Source organism: Orcinus orca, chromosome 8, assembly GCF_937001465.1.
Source record: "Orcinus orca chromosome 8, mOrcOrc1.1, whole genome shotgun sequence".
In the NCBI taxonomy this organism is placed as follows: domain Eukaryota; kingdom Metazoa; phylum Chordata; class Mammalia; order Artiodactyla; family Delphinidae; genus Orcinus; species Orcinus orca.
In genome coordinates, this window is record NC_064566.1 from 25,925,463 (window position 1) to 25,945,336 (window position 19,874).

At 44.2% G+C, this 19,874-nt stretch overlaps 1 long non-coding RNA gene across 2 annotated transcripts in view; it reads left to right on the forward strand.

Moving 5' to 3' along the window:
- Nucleotides 1-903: 903 nt before the first annotated feature.
- LOC117197586 (uncharacterized) overlaps nt 904-19,874 on the forward strand; it is a 102,748-nt gene continuing 83,777 nt past the window's right edge. The window contains exon 1 of one of the 2 annotated variants that reach the window (XR_007478993.1): nt 904-1,336. This is a non-coding gene — a long non-coding RNA (uncharacterized LOC117197586). The remainder of the gene's footprint in view (nt 1,337-19,874) is intronic. The other variant, XR_007478992.1, reaches the window with a different exon arrangement.

Consider the following 19,874-nt stretch of genomic DNA (forward strand, 5'->3'; position numbering starts at 1 on the left):
CGGGAAGTAATGCTTTTGGCATAATTTCGTTTAAAAAAGTTCATGAAATAAGGCACAGTTTGTTTGGAAGTCAAACTTTATAGTCTACATTTGGAAAAAAAAAAAACAGAAAAAAAGAATGTTTAATACCGTTGAGAATTTTGAGAGAGGGCTCCAGATAGAAAAACAAGCACCATTTCAGCAATGTCAAACAAAGGGCCAAGTCTAGTAATTCTCAAATTATAGTGAGCAGACACTTCACAAGGCAAGCTTGTTAAAAATGCAGATTTCTGGGCTCATCGCTCATAATCTAACTCGTCATCTATAGTGTAGGCCCTAAATCCGGAACCTACAACAAGGATTCCCCCAGGAATCTGCTGTAGGTGGTTCGTGGACCAAAATTTGAGAAACTGGCATCGGCAGTATTTTGCCAGAAATCACTAGGGTTACTTGAATCTGGAAACTTCTCTGGAGTTTCCTTGTTAGTTGTCACAGGATCTTGGGGTTAAGGCTGAGAACACTTTTTCCCATCAAACAGGGCACCAAGCCCAGAAGATGTGCTGGAGTGACCCACTTTGGAGTGGTTTTTACGGAGCCCAGTGTGTCAGGCAAACGTTTGCAATGGAAGGGCTTTCTAACCTTCTTGTCTGGCTGGCTATTTCCTGGGCTCACTTAAAATTCATGCAACCCCCTCAGAAAACAAGGCTGTCAGGCTGAAAGGCTATACAGACCCTGGCAAAGGACTTCAAAATTTTAAACAGCAATTAGAGAAAATGAGAAAACTGGTCGGCTTGATGTTTGGTCCAAGGAATAGGAAATGGCTACTCAAAATTCGGAAGCACATTTTTGGGGTCTTTTCGTTCCTCTCTGCACCTTAACTTTTTGTGCCCTAACATGCTCCTCTTTCATCTGAGGCCTGTCTCCTACTCTAGAGTGTGATCAAAGCGCCAGCACTCCAATCTTTGACCCTAATAAGTAGCCAACGCCCTCAGACGCTGGGCCGGATTTGGCGTTCGGGCTGCGGCGTGAGGCTTTCAAGCGCTCGCACGAATTTTACTGCGAGCTCGAAAAGGGGGCGCCGCCTTCGCGGCCCAACTGTCCTCCCCATCCCCAACTGTTGCCCCTTCCGGCCACCGGCTGCAGCCTTGCTCGGCTCCTAGGCTCTCGGGTCAACGGTCGCGGGCAGAGAAGCCCACGGAGACCTCGCGTAGAGCAGCCCCGCGTCCCCGGAAGCTCGGGCTCTCGGGCGCCGGGCTGCGGCGTTCTGGGAGGTCGCGCTGAGCGCTCCGCGGCCCGGCCCACCGCATCACTCACGACCGGTCCCCGCCGGGCCGCCCCGGTCCCTGGAAGACAGAGGGTAAGCACTGCGCATCCCGTGGACGTTCTGGAAGCCGGCGCGGGGCCGCGGGCGAGCCCCGGGAGGGAGTCGGGGTCTCCGGCGGCTCCTCCGCGCGCCCCGGGCGCAGGCCGCCGTCTGGCCCGAGCCCACCCGCGTATCAAATTCAGATACGCGGCGGCTGTACGGCTTCCCTCCGCTCCTCCCCGCCCTACAGAGCGCGGTGGACCTGGGGGCCTTTCATTGCGCGCGGACAACGCTCCTGCATGGCACTGGGCGGAAAAGTCCCTGGGCACCGGCTGTGTACCCCCAGCCCAACCTCACTTTCTGCCCTTGTACACATTGCCCTTGCCCAGCCAGGCCGCGTGCCCGTCTCGACAAGTTCACCCCCACTCGCCAGCCAGAACCAGCTGCCTGCTTTCTCTTTGCTCAGCTCATGAATCCCCTCTAGAAAACAGACCGGAAGGGGGAGCTTTGGGCCTAGAGAAGGCTTTTCTGTCCCAAAGGGCCCGCCTCCCGCGCACCTGGTTTTAATAAGAGCCTAGGGAGAAATACGGCCAGGGACCTGAAGAATCCCCAAGAAATTCTGTCTAGAGAGAGAAAGAAGGGCGCACACGGATTGTACTTGAGCAGGCGCAGTCACTGTACAAGGTTGTAAAGACCTCGTGCACTTTTCAACTTTCTTTGGCTTGGAGAGGATGTAGATGGTAGTGATGTTAGAAATGGGATATAAACAGCAGTTAAAAACACATCTATTAACATCAGAGGACAAGGAGATTGCACAGTTGTGCACAATGTATTCTTTTCTACCCAGTTTTAGTAACAGAAAAGGAATATTGAAAACAACCTTGCCCCTGTCCCATATTCCCCACCGCCTAGTCCATGTGCACACAGATGTTTACATAGTTGCATTTTCAGAGGTACACGGCATTCTTATTTCAAATTCTGGAACAAGGGAGGTGAATTACCTCCTAACAGAAGGGAAGTCTTCTTTAGTTCTGAGCAAAAGATCTCTCAGCAGTGAGCTGGAAGTTACAGATTGTATCATGCTTTCAACCTATGTTATAAAAGTTTAAAGGATAAAGGACATGAAAGGCTTTTTTAAAAGACCCTGGTGAGACATGTATATTCACACACATTTTCTTTGCTCTTCAGTTAAAGCCAAGCACAAATTTTCCAATATAGCACTTTGATCTTTGCACCCTTAAGAACTCAACTCTACCTTGTACTAGAATTTTGAGAACATTAATTTTTCAGCAAACATTTCTTAAACCCCTAATCAGCGTTAAACCAGAGCACTCATGGTTGTACTGATGTCCCCTCTGCTTGGAATGATCATCTCTTGCCTTTGCTTCCCTTGCTCGGCCTAACTCAGATCTCTGCTCCAATATCCGTTTCCCTGCCCACCGTCATGCACCAAAGATACTTTATTTCTTCAAGGCACTTACCACGATCTGAAATTATTAATTTGATTATTGCCTAGCTCCACCGCAGTCAGTTGGGGACCTGGCTGTTTTATTTGCTGTTAATGTCCTAGAACCATACACTGGCCAGCCCCCGGGGTCTACCAGGACTCGTATTTAGTAAATACTAAAAACAAAAAACAAAAAAAACCTTTGCAGTTTAGAGTGTAGCCTTGGGAGCATTTGCTAAGTGATTGTGACCCTCAAGGAAACGTCTCCTGCCCCCCCCACCCCCCCTTTTTCCCTGGGTAGCTTGGGTGCAGCTGCTGTGTGACCCACTGGCCCTTCTAAGGACCCACGCATGGTGACCCACCAGCCCCAGGAAGTAGGCCCTGGAGGCAGCTCAGGCAGTTTTTCTGGGTCCAGATCTTGGACCAGAGAGCGAGTGGGATTCTCCCCCAGAGGGCTGGGACTGCTGGCCACACAAACCCCCTGACCCTTTAGCACTTCCTAGTGCTTGGCTGCATGCATAAGGTTCCAAAGTTCATGGTGGGAGCTGCTTATGAAAGATGCGCTGTTATTGTTGGACTCCCAGCACAGGGAATAATTAGGGGAGTGACATGCGCTAAAGTCGAGGTCTTTCCTTGTGGGCTGGGTCATTCACGAAGCCACGACTGGCCTGTTGCTGGCAAAGGCTCTGGATTCCTACGTGGTTCACTTCTTGGAGGAAGCCTCGGTGAGGAAGACGCTGGGAGTGGGGGCAGAAAAGTTTGGAATCTTCCGTGGTTCCTCGGGGATTGATTGTGGTTGAGAACCACCTTGGGCAACACCGAGGTAGAGCATCTGGGTCCGCTTGCCTTTCCTCAAGGCCACTCTGGGCTCCCGGGGCCTTACAGACTGCCCTGCACGTCCTGGGGGCTGAGTTAGCGACCGCAGCATGGGGAGGAACCCCGAGGTTCTGGAAAATGCCAGTTGCCAGCAAGGAAGAAGCTTTTCCTTAAGCTCTGCAGTGCCCAGCATGGTGTTTGGCACATGGTGTGTGTTTAATAAATGTTCATTCAAGTATGAAGCGTGAGAGTGCGCTTCGAACTGTGTTTCAAGCCTGGCTGTGTCGGTGGACAGGGACTCTCGAGGCATCCCCATGGCCCACACTCCTCACTGTAAGATGCGAAGAATGTTATCCACTTCATGGGGTGCTTTTGAGGGTTAGATGGAGTAAATACTAGAAAGTAGTATACTCAGAGCTTGGCACGTACTAATAGAGTAGGTGCTAGCACATTTTTAAAAAATGCAATATGGGAAAGGTAGCAGTTACCTCGCGGGGGAGAAACGGGAATGGAGTCAGGAAGGGGCACACTGGGGACTTCAAAAGTAACCATCGTTCTTTCTTTCTTAAACTGGGTGGGTTTTGTGATATTGCTATTCTTTATACTTTATGTCTTATAAATGTTTTAGTAACTGCTCCATAGATGATAAAACATTAAGACTGCACACTCTGATGTCTCCTATTTATGTGACCTGTCTTTTTCTTGCACAAGCTTATGAGAGAGGAATTATTATTATTTCCAGTTTACAGATGTGGGAACTTAGGCTAAATAACTTGCTTAAGTTATACACAGGTAAATAAGAGATCCCGGATTTAAATCAGTCTGTGTTCTTGACCGCTCTGTATGGCTTTCTTATGTGTTGCTGATATAGCAGGTTGTATCTACGCTTTAGAAATAAGGAAATTCATTACCCTACCAATGGTCCACTGACATAGAATTGCACATTATGACTTATCTGTGTGAATCAGTATATTCTCAACTGTGTGAAACCAAGACAAAATATAGAAATAAGCTTGATCCAGAAATGGCTGATTGCAAATTGCCACTTCTCACCCTCTACTTGAAATTTTATATTCATCAAAACTGCCTACTGTTCTCAGTAGTTCACTTAATAATGAGAAATGCTAAAATGCTACATATTTTAATTTAAAATAAATGCATATAAAATGGGATGCCACTTATATGTGTTTTATTTACTTTTTATCTAAAACACATATGAAATCTCTCTATAAAATATGTATTGGGATTCCATCTAAGATTTCAACAGAAGAAAGGTCTAGGATGCAAGAAAAAGAAAATTGACTATTGCTGGTTTAAGAATATAATTGAGGGGACTTCCCTGGTGGTCCACTGGCCTTCCAATGCAAGGGGGTGTGGGTTCGATCCCTGGTCATGGAGCTAAGATACCCCATGCCTCGCAGCCAAAAAACCAAAACATAAAACAGAAGTAATATTGTGACAAATTCAATGAAGACTTTAAAGATGGTCCACATCAAAAAGATCTTAAAAAAAAGAATATAATTGAGGTTTAAAAATTTGATAGTATGAAACAGCTAAATGTCATTCAACAGACATTTGTTAAATGTTTTTTTCTGTATAAGCCACGTGTTAGGCACAGAGATGAATAGGATAGTTTGATATTCAAAGTTGTTTGTAGTCCTTCCATGTGTAACGTGTTAATATACTATTGATTGTTTTGAGACGTGATGCTAATCAAAACTGATTGTATTATGAATTATGAGATTCCAACAATTGAAGTGTTTGGGAGAATGCAAAGCAAAGATCAATGATTTCACAGCAATTCCAGTATTTGAGCTGGACTTCGAAGTTGGATAAAGACAAGGGGAAAATGAGAAGGTTCATTGAGGAGAGCAAATGCGGGGGGTGGGGGGCAGTTGTTAGGAAATCTTGAGGCCTGCAAATAGTTCAGTTGACTAGAACGTTAGGTGGGAGATGAGGCCAGGAGGGCAGGTTGGAGTGAGAACCACGAAGAACCTCACTTGCCAGACTGAGGGGTCTGGCTTTCCTGATCCAGTTGGCAGTGGGGAGCCACTGAAGATTCCTAAGCGTAGTTGTGACATGCTCAGCGCTTCAGCCTAGAAGCATTCTTCTGATGGTGGTTGTTAAGAGGGAAGAAAACAAGATGTGGAGACCAGTGAGGAGGTTTTGGGGATAGTCAAGAGGGACAATCATAAGGACTTCAACTAGCATGATGGCAGGGGGACATAGAAAAAAAAAGTTTTGACGGAAGAGGTATGGCTGGAGCTGAATTTATAGTTTGATGACTGATGGAATGTGTTGACAAAAGGAGAAATTAAAAAAGACTCTAGGGCTTCTCTGGTGGCGCAGTGGTTGAGAGTCCGCCTGCCGATGCAGGGGACAGGGGTTCGTGCCCCGGTCCGTGAAGATCCCACGTGCCGCGGAGCGGCTGGGCCCGTGAGCCATGGCCGCTGAGCCTGTGCGTCCGGAGCCTGTGCTCCGCAATGGGAGAGGCCACAGCAGTGAGAGGCCCACGTACCGCAGAAAAGACTCTAAAGATTTGAGATTGGATGCCATTGACGAAACAGAGAAGTCAAGAGGAGGAGCTAGGGATATTTTTAAATAATTAGTGCATGAGGATGTGAGAAAGCTGGAGTTGAAATTTCTATCCTGCAGGACTTCTCTGAGCCTTTAGAGAAAGCATCATACACCATTTCCCCAGCTGACCACAGAAAGCCCCTTTCCTCCTCCCCAAACATTTTTCAGAGCGCTGTTTGGAAATGTATCAGCAGACCAGGCCTGCAAGGAAAGAGCAAGCCGAGTACTTTGGACCTTTAACAACATCAGTACCACAGTACAGCCAGGACACACCTCATAGGACATCTCACACCCAGGACGCTGGGTTCTGGGACCCAGGTCAGTTAGTATTTGCCCCTCTCTTCAGGCTGCTGTTCTAGGTACCACTTCATCATGTCTTGGGTTTATAGCAAAGGGAAAGTGCAGTATCAACTTTGAATGGAAGATGAGTGAGAATTTCACACTCTTTCCTGAAGGGTTGGGAAATTTGGGGGAGATTTTGAATTTTCTTAGGAATCCTTTCTCTTCCTCCTGAAGGGCTAGAAGACATGGAAGCCCTGTTTCTATTATTGGTGCGCTGCTACTGTTCTTGTTTAGACATCATTTCCTTTAGAACAGGGTCCTTGGGTTTTGAAACCTCATGTATGTATTTAAAATCATCCAAATGGACTCATCTCTAGGTTTGCTGCAAGCTCTCCAAGTGACATTTAGGGACATGATTCCAGTTAAATCAAAGGCTCCCCTTACCACAAAGTCATCTCCATGATTTTTAAAAAACTATTTTAAACACGAATTTATTTTAACTATTTTAAAATGTATAATTCAGTGGCATTAAGTACATTCACACTGTTGTACAAACCATCACCATTATACATCTCCAGAACGTTTTCATCTTCCCAAAGTGAAACTCCATACCCACTCATTTCCCATTCCCAACCCCCAGCCCCTGGCAACCACCATCCTATTTTCTATGAATTTGATCTCAAGGGACATCATATAAGTGGAATCATACAGTATTTGTCCTTTTGTGTTTAGCTTATTTCACTTAGCAATCCATGTTGTAGCATGGGTCAGAATTTCCTTCCTTTTTAGATGGAATAGTACTCCATCGTATGTATATGCCACATTTGTTGATATCTGTAGACATTTGGGTTGCTTCCACCTACATGTGATCTTGATTAAGTTTTTTAAGTGGTCCCTGCACGGAGCTTCCTTCTGCACAAGTTGGTGATGACTTTTGGGTTTGTTTTAATTCTATTTGAGTTGATAATAGAAAATCACAAATCATCTCATTAAATCGAGATGTGAAATTGGATTCATTAAACTTTAGAGAAAAAAAATGCTTCTTAATCCCTATTTCAAGTGGATTTGGTTAGCAGTTCTGGACTTGATTGGAGGGCTTGGTCCCAGGAGCTAACTGGTGACTCCTGGCAGGAGAAAATCCCTCTTGATTTGGGAAGGGACCAGGGCTAGCTCACTGATAGCAGTTCAGTGTTAGGGCCTGCTGTGCTTTCCTGCCTCTTGGCGTGGCCTCAAAACAGTTGGGTAGAAAGGTGGAAAAGTCAGTAGGATGTTTGGAGATCCAGGCTCAGACACCATGGAGAAGAATTTGGGAGTTTCCCGGGGACATGCTGCTTTGGAGGCTGCTGTTGGTACTTAGTTTTGAGTTGGAGAGAACGGATTAGAAGAGGACTTTGGTGGAATGGGGGGGACGTGGAAACTATGAGTCCAGAGGTCAGCTCAGCTTCCCACACTATCCTTTTCTCCTTCCCAGAAGGCTTTTGTTCGGAGAAAACAAAATAATTTTGACCGAGCTATTAGGTTGGAATAATTTCAAGGAAATTTAATGAGGTTTCTTCCCCCTTTGCCAGTCTCACAGAGAACAACCAGCTTTATGATGTGAATCTATCGATTCTCAAATTATGCCCTGCGGTGCCTGGGGGTGCTGCAGTAAACTCACAGGGTGCTGTGAGATAGTTTAAATTTTTAAGGAAAGCAGAGCTGTACTCAACATCTGTGGGATGCTCAAGAACCACTAGCTCGAAGTGTTCGTAGTTTCACCATTAGATCATGCTTCATTCCTTTAATGATGTCACATCTTCGCAGAGTTGGGTTTTCGGTGGCTGCTGTGATAAAATCGAGTATGGGGGTGGAATCAGTGTGGAGTAGGAAATGAGCGGAGCAGTGTCCCATCTGATTGCAAAGTTTAGGAAGTTGTACAGTGCCCAGTAGGTGTACACAGTACATGAATAAGTAATTGTGATCATTTAAGAATGAAATGAAAATTTTTTTTCACTTTATCTGTATTATTCTTTTAAATGGCTACTAAATTACTAGGACATAAATAGTAAGTTGTTTGGACTTAACTACTTAACAAGTGGAACTGGTAGGTATTTCTTTCATCCCAGGGGTACCATAAAAAATTACTGAGACACCACCGGCACCGTGTCCCAAGAGATTTTGAAAATCTTTGCTTCAGTCTATCAGAAAATTCTCAAAGTTGTGTATTTACTTTTAAGTACATCAAATATGGGACTGGAGATGAGATGACAAGAGAAATAAACACTCTGCTTTGAGATTTTTCTGAATTAAATAGCTTTATTTTTCTATTATAAAATTATTATGTATTGATTATTTAAAAAATCCAGAAAGATACAAAATACAAAATAAAACCCTCCATGTTACCACCCTCTTTTTCCCTCTCCCCCACTAGAGATAACAGCTGCTAACATTTTGGTGGGTATTCTTCCAGACTTCGATTTTTCCTGTGTATGTTTAAGAATAGATATTTATAAAAATTGGACCATATAAATTCTATTTTGCTTATCCCTTTTAAAAATTCACTATATTGCAGCTATCTTTCCATGTTAACATGAGTAGAGTTGTAATCACACATAATGTGTATATATTTACTTTAAACAGATTTACAAATATACTTTGAAGGGAGAAAAGCCTTTCAATTCTAAAGGCCTTATTACTGACTGGTGGATGATTCCACTATTAGAGTAGCTCAACCATGCCCCCTTGTGGCCTAGGGCAATATTTAACATTTTTCTTCAAATTTGTGTGTAAGGCCTCTAGTCTGACATGGAGGCTACAAAAGTGAATGAAATAAGATCTTTTTAAGGAGCTTACAGTCTGTAAGAGGAGATGAAATATATAGTTAAATAACTATGAAAGGGAGTAACATGTAATTAGACATATCTGAAGAGAGCTACCCATACGAGGAAGGGGTTAGTTCATCTTTGAAGATTAAAGACTTCATGGCAGCAACAACAATGATAACGGATAAGGTGTATTGAGTGCTTATGAACCAGGAGCTGCTCTTTGCACTTTTTTATCGAAAAGATAGAATTTCCCTCCTCTAGGCCTTTAAACATGGGTAAAATCTTGTCTTAGAGGAGTGAAGAGGAGATGGAATGAAGACAGGGGACAGTACTCCAGGTGGGGAACTGCAAGAGCAGACTCTGGGAGTTTGTACAGAGAGGAGTGGTGGGCCTTGCAGTGGCCCTTGCACTCACCTTGGAGTGATGTGGGAAACGACATTAGAAAGAGGCAAGTGCCTTGAATCCCAGCCTAAAGGATGTGATCTTAATTCTGTTGTCAGGCAATGGGAGGCAATGATTCAAGGTTTTTGATCAGGGGAGTAATTTTATCAGAGCTGGACTTGGGAAGATTAACTTTTCAGCAGTGTGAAAAATGAGAGACTCAGGGCAGAGGGGCCAGTTAAGAGGCTACTGCAATGGTCCAGGCAAGTTATAATGCCCCTCAAGAGGTGCAGCAGAAAATGGAGAGGAGGGAATGAATCTGAGCTTGGTTAGAAAGCCAGCAATGACAGGATCTCTTTCTTGAGTTTTATGTTTTGATTGTTAATGTAAAACACTTCAGTAACATTTCGTGAACTTTGAACGGAGGTCTTCATACCCAGTGGGTTTATTCTACACGAACTAAATAGAATTGATTTGCCAGTGTTCACATGCTGATTTCCTCCCTCTCCTCCAAGAAACTAGTTCTCTTAAGGACACCAGCTTGACCACATTAGCTGACCACATGGTCTGGTCATTTTGGCAGGGCCCAGGTCCTCTGGGAGGGCTCATGATTCCTAGCCAGTCTCTAAATTTGCGATGGTGGCATAGTATTTGGAGAATGGTGTCACAAGATGTCTCTTTTTTCCAATGAATATAAAACCAGAGGGAATGTGCTGATCCTAAGCAAATGGGATTTGGATTAGACCCGAGGAGCTGATTCTAAGGATGGGGGCTTCCTGGAATTGCACGATCAAGGGGGCTGCAGCACACTATTTTGTGGCCACTTAAAAAGATGAGACAATTAATTGAGATGGTTGGAATTTAGTGTGTCTTCCAAAATAATTCATTTTACTTACATTTATGAATGCTTATAAAAGAAATCCTACCTTTAATATTATAAGCAGAGAATCACTAGAGCAGTGATTCTCAGAGCGAGGTCACCAATTCTTTGGCAAGCCATCAGGATCTTCTTGATGGGCTCAAGCCTAACCCATAAATGTAAAGGGTGTTATTTTATAATAAAGAGTAAGACACATCAGCTCACATTTATGCCTTATGAAGCTAATAATAAGTGGATCAGACATCTTCCTCCCAGGTCTTCCTTATCACTGGCTTTCCTGTGCCCGTGTAGGCATGTCCCTATGGAGTATGAGGGTCCCTGATGTAGAGAGAAGTGATTATTTTGACAGCTCTTTGTGCATTTCCCCAGGAACCAGTGAACGTTTCTGCACTTCATGGGCCCTCTTACATATTGTTTCTTGAGCAACTATCTTGAGTTATATCACATTTTAAAGATAAGTAAGTTGAATAGGGAAACTAAGTCAGGGGTTTCTAGGGCATCCAGGACCTAGAATTTTGAAAGATTCACAGGGCTTTTTTATCTGAATGTTAGAGAATATGCTTCTGTTCATGGGCGAAGAGGTGTGACTGAATATAATATATAACATAATATAATGCAGTTCTTGAATTTGTGGATCCCTAATTATCATGCTTGAGCTATTTCAAACTTTGCTGGAGTCATAATTCAAAACTGATCTGTCATGGGTATACAGCAGTATCATATTCGAAACCCTATCAGATTATAGTTATGTACTTTATCACTTTTTTTTTTTTTTCCTGCGATACGCAGGCCTCTCACCGTTGTAGCCTCTCCCGTTGCGGAGCAGAGGTTCCGGACGCGCAGGCTCGGTGGCCATGGCTCACGGGCCCAGCCGCTCCGCGGCATGTGGGATCTTCCCGGACCGGGGCACGAACCCGTGTCCCCTGCATCGGCAGGCGGACTCTCAACCACTGCGCCACCAGGGAAGCCCTTTTATCACTCTTTAACCATTTAAATTACATTCCTGTTAGTAGGATCTGTGTTTTAACGTCAGAGGGCGAATTGGTGGATTGCACGGTTCATGTCTAGTTGAGTTTTTATGGCTAATTGGCCACATGTATAGTAAGCTAACCCCTCTATTTAGAAGTGAAGGATTTTACTAAAAATGAGCATATTTTTATTACAGGCAGCTTAGTTTCATCTGCTTAAGTAGTTTTTTAAAGATGAACCATTTTTCAGTACAACTGTATCTTAATGTGTTAACTGTATTTTTCAAATGCAGATTATTTTCACTAGCTTAATGGGAATTCACAGAAATCATAGCCTTTTAATTAAAGCCAGTATGTTTCAGTGCCAGACGTTCTGAAGGATTCCAATGAACCAAAAAAGAACACAATTTCTGCACTGGAAGTGTGCATATGGGACCCTTCAGAAGCCTGACAGAAATGCCTGATGGAAGGATTTGAAACAGGAAAAAGATTAATAAAAAGAACGTCAAAGTAGGTTTCAGAACAGTTTAAATAATGTGTGTAGCAAAATAATTTTCTACACCAAAGGGTGGTTTGATTGAAAAACTGTGACTCTTGCCTCGTCTTAATATTATAAAGGCTAAATCTAACTTCAGTCCATTTGAACTAAAAAAGCTATTTCAAACCTAAAGCTGGTACAAATGACTATATTTTCAGAACTAGTTCAGGTGGTCTGACAAGCGAAATTTGGAAGATTGGAAGACAAGGGAACAGAACATTTGAAATTGAAAAGATCCTTGGAAGTCTGGAGTATACAGTCATTGTAATGGCAGCTGTAAGGACATCACAGGATACATTTGGTTACAGTTTGATCAAACAGAAAGAGCCTGTGACCAGAAGTCAGATGACCTAAATTTTAATCCCCGCCATGCACTTAACTATCTGTGGGACTAGACAAGTCATTTAACCTTCCCATGTGTCTGTTTTTTTGGTTGTAAAATCATGGTTATATCTACCGTAACCATCTTATGGTTGTGAGGATCCTAAAACCTTCTTGAAAAGTAATGCTAAAGTGTTATACAAATGGAATTATTTCTGTGGTTTTGAATAACCATGGCCAGACAGAGAACATGCTTTATTTGTCATTGCCTCGCTCAAGTGCCTGGTGTTAAGGAAAGACTCCATAAACAGTGCTGAATGCATGGAAGCATGAATGAATGGTTCCTTTCGCTCTAGTTTTATTTTTCTCTGTCAGAGACTCGGGTCAAAAAAATAGAACTAAATGTGTGATTTGGAATTCTTTAGAGTTTTACACAGGTGCACGTGCTGGTACCCATCCAAGTCTGAGACACATGTATAAACACAAACATAGTCTGGTAGACATCCTAGTATTACATGTGTACAGGATGTTTGGTGGGTTGGTTTTTTTTTTTTCCTACAGTACTGGATTTGGCAACTAGAGCCCTGGTAGAAAATGCAACATTTTAAAGAAAGCCAATGACAGTTGTGGCCCCTCCCTTTCCCTTCTCCATCCCCTGCCTCCCCTTCACCCCCTACTTTGGGGCAGCCTACTTGGTCCTCTACCTCCACTCATTGACCCAGTCTCCTCTCCCATCCTGAAGGCCTTTTATGGAGGTTATGGAGGAAGGGAGAGAGGAAGAGAGTCTTTTTGGCCACAGCCTTTTGGAAGAGCAGTGTTGATGATTTTCTCCTCTTTCAGCAAGGGAGAGACAGAGGCTAGGGGGTAATTCCTTCAACAAATTAAATGGTGGAAATTCCTTCTTGCTTGCAAGAAGGGAAAATTGGCTTTAGGTTTCCCTACTGCTTGGGCTTGCAGATCTGTCCCCTGGCCTGCTGGAGCAGAGGAGAGGGCTGGAGCGGGATGGCAGGAGGCTGAGGGGGCGAGGATGCCTGAGTTTATCTTGGTGTCAGGCGTGCACCGTGATGAGGGCTGTAGCGTTTGACTCTCTTGCTGCTTTTCCCACCTGTGAGGGCGGCCCACTCGGTGAGGGAGCATTCTGAAGAATCCCACGTCCAGCCCCAGCCTGCCCTGCAGGAGAGGGAGGCGATGAGATTTCAATCGAGTTAGTTTGAGATTTCAAACGGAACTAACTAGCACTCAGTGACAGGAACCCAGAGGTAATGGAACTTGCTTGAGATCCACCACTCCAAATGGGAAGGGAGATTTGACAGCAGTGATTAAAAGACAGAAAACAAAGCAAAACCCAAACTGTTTCATGTTTGTCTGGCACTGAGCAGAGACTCTTCCATAAAGTTATTACCCTAATTAGAAACTGTCCTCATGTGGTTTGACTCCAGTTACTTAATCACAGAATCCAGAGTCTGAGCAGAAAAGACCTTAAACATAATTCCTCCGAGGCCAGTTGGTTTCAAATGATGTTCCAGGAAGTCCTGAGTGGTGGTGGCAGCCCACAGAAGTTGCTCAGGACCCCCTGGGGGAGGGGGGAGGATGGGTTTAGGTGGGGGGTGGGTATGGAGGAGGGTAAAGATGCCGAGAAGGTAGGTCTTCTGGTCTCTCTCCTCACCTGTAGCTAGAAAACTTTTGCTTTTATCTGCTTTATACATCAGTTTTCATTGTAAGATTACTTTTGTCCAAAGAATTCCCTGGTTAGAAGAAAAAAGCCTTCCTTCAAATCCATCCCCCTCATTTCTGAGATAAAGAAACTGAAGCTCAGACTGGGGAAGTGACAGGCTACAGGCCACAGAGCCTTGAGTGGCAAAGTCAAGACACAGGTCAGATAGTTTGACACCCTGTCCCAAACTGAAGGGTAGAGTTAGCCTCGTGAATTCAAGGTGCCTTTATTAAGCAGCTATTAGATAGAGTCATGCTGTATGGTTTTCTTCGTCCTCTTCCTAAAAGGTTAATGCAGTTATTGCATCCATTTGGTGCCTTTACTGCCGGAAAAATAACAGCCAGCAGGAGCTTTCTTGGGTTCCGTCGGTAAGAGAATCTCTGCAAGTCAAACACTATTAACTTTAATGAAGCGGCTTTGATGGTGGGGAAGAGACAGCTGACACCACATTTCCCTAACAATAAACCACTCTGACAGATAAAAACAAACAGGCTCAAGATAACGTATAGCGTTTTGAGAACAGGGCCAATAACGAATGCAGACGGATGTGAGTTGGGGTTTGCTCTAAAGCTGTGTCCCTCCATCTGTTGTGGAAACTTCTAAAAGGCAGGGCAGGACGATCTAATCTGGCTTTTACAGAAACCACTGCCTGGGTTATTATAAGAACAGCTCTGGGAGGAAATTTTAAATAAACCTAGCATCACCCTGGGCTCTTTCCGAAGACCCTCTTTGCTCTGATTTAGCCATTGAATCCGAGTGCTGATGGTTTGTTTATCCAGTTCTAGCAACCTGGGTCATATACTCCTCCACCTTCCCTGCCATGGGGTGACCCAGCCTGCTGCTGTCCTCTCCCTGGGGCGTGCGCCCAGCCTCCAGAACCGAGCCTGTGACTGGCCAGCATTACACACGGAGCTGCCGCGGCTTACTCCCTCTTAGCAGAGCCCCCGGAGAACTAGGCCTAAAACAAAAGCCATTAACAACGACAACACCTAAAACAGTCACGGTTAGACTAGGTTTGGTGCTAAAGCCTGTTGGAAGCAGCAAAGAGGAAACTGGTGTGTAATTTTGAGCTCTGACATGATTTGGTCGTTAGTCATTAAATCTAGATTTCATTTATACTATGGTGACACATATTAGTTTTTAAAAAATGTTTATTTCAGTTCCCTCACCAGGCTGTGTCACTTAACAAAACACCCTATATGACGTACTTTCATGGGGGGCTGCTTTTATGTGTACGGTGGAGGAGGCTTCATTATAATTATACTTTTGAATTTTTAAGTCATTTTCTACATGTATTTCATGTATTTTCTAACTGGATCTTTACAGCTTCTCTACTGAAGTAGATTTTCGATAGTTTCACTGATTTGCCCAGGTTCATCCAGGTAGCATCAGACCCAACACTGGATGGATTTCAAGTTTTATTCCAGTCTGATGGAAAGCTCTTAGGTTTCTGCGTGTGCGTGTGTGTGTGTCTTGGGGGTGGGGTATGGGGGATAGTGGCTAGAAAGAAGAGCCTGCCTGAATTACTTATTGAAATCCACAGAACCCTAGTGTAGCCTTACATACGAGGCTATTTTCTCTGAAGTGTCTTTCCTCTACTGAGACAATTAACAAGTTGCCCAAGTACCTGCTTTTATAATGGTAAAAACTATTACATAGCAAGTGCCCATTGTACTAGGCACTTATGCAAACACATAATCATATCTTTACCTTTCACACCAGTTCTAGAGGTGCTCTTAGTACTCTGATGTTCTACATGAGGAAACTAAGGCTGAGAGACCTTAAGTAACTTGCCCAAGGTCATGAAGCTTCTGAACCTGTGCTTGTCCCACTGCACCACACCATGTTTGGGTTTGGGTGTGAACACGTGGTCAAGGCTGAACAACAGGAGAAAAAGAGGCCCTAAATTGACCAAACTACACATAAATAATAATAAAAACAATAATAACAATAGTTACCATATGTGCTAGCCCTTATGCTAATATTTCACCCACATTATCTCATTCACTTTGACAGTGCACCCTACAGGTAGAGACTCCCATCGCCCATCAATGCCCTCTACCCCTTCATCCCTTCGTACTTAGCTTTAGATATTAAAATCCCTCTCCTGTTCTGTGATTTGACCATGAAAAAAATTGTATGTTAAATGCATATAGTTTGCCCTGGACATGCCGCCTCCCCCTGCAAGCTAGAGATGACTTAAAGCTGGGAGAGAATCCCACTGGAGATTCAGAATAATCTTAACAGGCTGAAACATGCACTGAAACCTGCAAGAATAAAAATATGCAATTCTATATTAAGGGCAGATGTTCAGCTGGAGGCGATGGAGGTCTGCTTTAGGGGTAGCCCATGTGAAAAAGATATGGGGCTCTTAGGTGTCCACAAGCTTAAGATGAACCTGCTATGTATGGGGCATGGCTACTGAAGCCGCAGATGCAATCCCAGAAATAGTTTTGAACCATGGATTGTCCTGGGATCCCTAAGGAAACTAAGAGGGAATTATGTATTATTTTACAGATGAAGAAACCAGGCGTCTATTTATGAGATCACAAGGTGAATTTGGAGTCATTTCCAGGTGATGCGCAGAAATAGACTTGCTTAGATTAAGGTCACCCTCCTTCACCACACAGTTTCTGGTGGAAAAGCAGACCATCCCGTGAGGTGGTGGGCAGACGGAGGTCTGCGAATAGAGGCTGACCAAAAAGTAATGGGCACTCAGGGCTTTGCACGGATTACCTCATCACCACATTCCGGCCTCTTGGTGATCCCATGACATAGTTAATCTTATTCTTACTTTTTAACAGGTTAGGAAACTGAGGCTTAGAGCAGTTCGGCAGAGGCTGCCTGTATGAAAATTTTAATTATACCTGGTGTGGGACTCTAACTCAAAGTTTGAAAGAAAGAGAAAAGTCCCATTGCCCCTTCCCACACTCTTAGCTGAGATCAGATTTCTCTCCGATAGACACGCTAGGAGGACATGGGTTCATGAGGACCCTTACTGCAGGGGTGGGTGATGATGGCTGGGAATTAGTTCTAACCCCTGTGTTCAGGTCCCCGAGCAGTGAAGGGATTCGGGGCCCCAGGAACATACTTCCTTGTCTTCCAACATGAGAATGCCTCTTAGAGGCCAGCGTGACCTCTGGGTTTTGTGGGGTTTTGTAGGAGCCATCCGTGGCAGCCTAGGAGTGATTCAGAGCTCAGATTTCTCCCAGGCACTGTTTTCTCTGTATCACAGCGGCCCTCAGGATACTGTCTTCAACTTTGGCCGCTCCAGGCTAACAGCACAACAGAGGCCAGTGAGAGTTTTCAATGAGGGCTGAAAGTAAGAGCTGCGTTAGGCCCGGAGTGTATTTTCCTGATATCCTGGCTTTTCTCACCCAATATTTTTATATGCAGATGAAATGAGAGTAAAATGAACATCAAGGCCTTGCTCAAGGGGGGAAGGACTGCAGTGAAAAGTAGTCTCAGGCACGTGAGTGGAGTGCTCGGTGGGGGAAGCCCCTGCGCACCCGCCTTTGTTTTCCAGGCGGTGAAGGATGCTGGTGCGCACTGGATGTCTGAGCCTTGGCTGTGTCTTGACCCCTTCGGCATGGAGCGCCCCCTTCTGGGCGGCCCTGCATTAGGCAGTAACTGAGCCCCTCACAGCCACAGCCCTGGTTTCCTTTACCAGGAGGGATACAGGGCCTTTCAAGGGTCTTGCCCTGTTTTGTTTTGTTTGATTGGGACTGTTTTTTTTGTTTGTTTGTTTGTTTGTTTGTTTTTTTGCGGTACGCAGGCCTCTCACCGTTGTGGCCTCTCCCCTTGCAGAGCACAGGCTTCAGACGCGCAGGCTCAGCGGCCATGGCTCACGGGCCCAGCCGCTCCACGGCGTGTGGGATGTTCCCGGACCAGGGCACGAACCCGTGTCAAGATTGCGGTCTCAGCCATTCTTTTTTATTTTTATTTTTATTTTTATTGGAGTATAATTGCTTTACAATGGTGTGTTAGTTTCTGCTTTATAACAGAGTGAATCAGTTATACATATACATATGTTCCCATATCTCTTCCCTCTTGCGTCTCCCTCCCTCCCACCCTCCCTATCCCACCCCTCCAGGTGGTCACAAAGCACTGAGCTGATCTCCCTGTGCTATGCGGCTGCTTCCCACTAGCTATCTACCTTACGTTTGGTAGTGTATATATGTCCATGCCTCTCTCGCGCTTTGTCACAGCTTACCCTTCCCCCTCCCCATATCCTCAAGTCCATTCTCTAATAGGTCTGTGTCTTTATTCCTGTCTTACCCCTAGGTTCTTCATGACATTTTTTTTCTTAGATTCCATATATATGTGTTAGCATACGGTATTTGTCTTTCTCTTTCTGACTTACTTCACTCTGTATGACAGACTCTAGGTCTATCCACCTCATTACAAATAGCTCAATTTCGTTTCTTTTTATGGCTGAGTAATATTCCATTGCATATATGTGCCACATCTTCTTTATCCATTCATCCGATGATGGACACTTAGGTTGTTTCCATCTCCGGGCTATTGTAAATAGAGCTGCAATCAGCCATTCTTGTGATTACCCCTGGTAGCAGCCAGGAAGCTGGGCTGGTTGAGCAATTATTAATTTCAGAACATCGCAAAGCTCTGCCCTCTAGTGGGTCTTTGGGAAACATTCATATTCTCTGGGGAAAAAGAAAGGAAGCAAGACAACATTTAATGCTAACATGCTGATGGTATTTTAAATAGAATGGCCAGAAAGCGGAGTGCCTGGAACTTCACTGTGTTGAACACCTCTTTCTGCTTCAGTCACTCTTTCCTGGCTCTTGACAAGTTTGGGAACTGTCCAAACCAATTTAGACTATTTTAATAAAAAATGAAATGACACATCCCTAAAAACAAAACCCAGTTTGAATTCCTTGTCCTTGCTCAGGAGGGTGCCTCTACAGCCTGTTAACTTGTAACTGGTTCGTTTACATTACTGACTGATAACACAGTTGATTCTTGGGTTGCATCAACCTCCTCTCTGTTTTCTTTATGAAATATCCCTTTGGCATTTCTCACCCTATAACAAATTTTCTATTTTCTTGTGTGTAGAGAAGAAAATCCCTTTAGTAACATGGGTACCTTAATATTTAATTTTTTCTATTTTTTTTCTAAGTGAGGACAGATCTTAATTTATATGGCAAGCTGAACTGTGTGCTCCCTTCCTAAAGTTTTTAACTTTACCCTTAAGTTGACTCTTGCCTACTTGGTGACCCCACACCCTAATTTTTCCGTTTACTTCCTGTACTGCATTTGAAGTGCCTATAAATCACATCGTAGGTCAACCCTTTCCTTAACATGAATAATATTTGTATTCTCGCTGTGCAACACAATTTTACAACAATGCCAATTTATTTTTTGGCAGTCTAGACTTTCATTCTTTTCTTTTTCAAAGCCCTATTAAATTTCAAGCCTCTCTTTTAGCACTTGCAGTGATTACTGCTTTAATGCACTAACTTTTCTCTGCTCAAGGTGTATCTGGAAAATGTCACATGTGAGGATCTAGGCGGGCTGACCCAGTTTGATGTGGGTTCAAAGCAAAATTGGGCCCAATCAGGCTGTGATGTGGAGGCAGAACCAGAAGAAGGGATTGGTGAGCCCAACCGTGTTGAGTGGATTCTCACCTGATACTTGGGTTGCTGCTTACAGGCTTACTGCCCCTCCCCCCTCCATGTAGGACCCTCCTTTAATTAAAATAACATACTTTAATGATCTTGTAATCATTGGTTTGTTTCCAGAAGTTATCAGATTGCATGTGGAAAAGTCAGTGGAGCAGAAACAAGATCCACTGACCTCATCCCCCCAGTCACGGAGGAGGGAAATTCAGCATTTGGTATAGG